This window comes from Dendropsophus ebraccatus, chromosome 4 (genome assembly GCF_027789765.1).
Source record: "Dendropsophus ebraccatus isolate aDenEbr1 chromosome 4, aDenEbr1.pat, whole genome shotgun sequence".
NCBI classification, from domain to species: domain Eukaryota; kingdom Metazoa; phylum Chordata; class Amphibia; order Anura; family Hylidae; genus Dendropsophus; species Dendropsophus ebraccatus.
Genome location: NC_091457.1, coordinates 352283 through 354610, shown reverse-complemented (window position 1 = coordinate 354610; position 2328 = coordinate 352283).

Sequence of the window (2328 nt, the reverse complement as noted above, 5' to 3'; positions counted from 1 at the left end):
ATACGAGGACCCTTCCCTGGTGGGTGCTGTCAGATACGGGGACCCTTCCCTGGTGGGTGCTCTCAGATACGGGGACCCTTCCCTGGTGGGTGCTCTCAGATACGGGGACACTTACCTGGTGGGTGCTCTCAGATACGGGGACCCTTCCCTGGTGGGTGCTCTTAGATGCGGGGGACCCTTCCCAGGTGGGTGCTCTCAGCTCTGGGGACCCTTCCTTGGTGGGTGCTCTCAGCTCTGGGGACCCTTCCCTGGTGGGTGCTCTCAGATACGGGGACCCTTCCCTGGTGGGTGCTCTCAGATACGGGGACCTTTCCCTGGTGGGTGCTCTCAGATACGGGGACGCTTACCTGGTGGGTGCTCTTAGATACGGGGACCCTTCCCTGGTGGGTGCTGTCAACTCTGGGGACCCTTCCCTGGTGGGTGCTCTCAGATACGAGGACCCTTACCTGGTAGGTGCTCTCAGCTCTGGGGAACCTTCCCTGGTGGGTGCTCTCAGATACGGGGACCCTTCCCTGGTGGTGCTCTCAGATACGGGGACCCTTTCCTTGTGGGTGCTCTCAGATACGGGGACCCTTCCCTGGTGGGTGCTCTCAGATACGGGGACCCTTCCCTGGTGGGTGCTCTCAGATACGGGGACCCTTCCCTGGTGGGTGCTCTCAGATACGGGGACCCTTCCCTGGTGGGTGCTCTCAGATACGGGAACCCTTCCCTGGTGGGTGCTCTCAGATATGGCGACCCTTCCCTGGTGGGTGCTCTCAGATACGGGGACCCTTCCCTGGTGGGTGCTCTCAGATACAGGGACCCTTCCTTGGTGGGTTCTCTCAGATACAGGGTCCTTTCCCTGGTGGGTGCTCTCAGCTCTTGGGACCCTTTCCTGGTGGGTGCTCTCAGATACGGGGACCCTTCCCTGGTGGGTGCTCTAAGAGACGGGGACCCTTCCCCGGTGGGTGCTCTAAGATACGGGGACCCTTCCCCGGTGGGTTCTCTCAGATACGGGGAACCTTCCCTGATGGGTGCTCTCAGATACGGGGACCCTTCCCTGGTGGGTGCTCTCAGATATGGGGACCCTTTCCTTGTTGGTGCTCTCAGCTCTGGAGACCCTTCCCTGGTGGGTGCTCTCAGATACGGAGACCCTTCCCTGGTGGGTGCTCTCAGATACCGGGACCCTTCCCTGGTGGGTGCTCTCATATACGAGGACCCTTCCCTGGTGGGTGCTGTCAGATACGGGGACCCTTCCCTGGTGGGTGCTCTCAGATACGGGGACACTTACCTGGTGGGTGCTCTCAGATACGGGGACCCTTCCCTGGTGGGTGCTCTCAGCTCTTGGGACCCTTCCCTGGTGGGTGCTCTCAGATACGGGGACCCTTCCCTGGTGGGTGCTCTCAGATACGGGGACCCTTCCCTGGTGGGTGCTCTCAGATACGGGGACCCTTCCCTGGTGGGTGCTCTCAGCTCTTGGGACCCTTCCCTGGTGGGTGCTCTCAGATACGGGGACCCTTCCCTGGTGGGTGCTCTCAGATACGGGGACCCTTCCCTGGTGGGTGCTCTCAGCTCTTGGGACCCTTCCCTGGTGGGTGCTCTCAGATACGGGGACCCTTCCCTGGTGGGTGCTCTCAGATACGGGGACCCTTCCCTGGTGGGTGCTCTCAGATACGGGGACCCTTCCCTGGTGGGTGCTCTCAGATACGGGGACCCTTCCCTGGTGGGTGCTCTTAGATACGGGGACACTTATCTTTTCGGTTCCTTCAGCTTCCACTAAGTTCTGTAAAGTTAAAAACTTCTGGAGATTTAAACTTTCCGCCTATCAGAGCAGCTTCTGATTCTTCTGGGGGCGGGGATTCCACGGCTCTAACTGCTGATTGGCCGAGCTCCAGACAAGTGTGAAGGATGCCCCTCCCCTGAACCCCTGTCACTTATAAGGAGCAACCCCGAAGCCCCGGACTATCTGCAGGTCACCGGGGACCTGCAGCATCTTCATTCCCGCTCTCCCCCGGTGTTTCTCCCATTCTCCCCCGGTGTCTCCGTTCTCCCCGGTGTCTCCGTTCCCTCCCGGGGTGTCTCCCGCCCCCCCCCCCCCTGGTGTCCCCGTTCCCTCCCGGTGTGTCCCCCCCCCCCGTGTGTCCCCGTTCTTCCCCGGTGTCCCCCCCCCCCCCCGGTGTCCCCGTTCTCCCCGGTGTCTCCGTTCCCTCCCGGTGTCTCCTCCTCCCCCCCCCCCCCGGTGTCCCCGTTCTCCCCGGTGTCTCCTTTCCCTCCCGGTGTCTCCTCCCCCCCCCCCGGTGTCTCCTCCCCCCCCCGTGTCCCCGTTCTCCCCGGGGCCCCCCCCCCCCC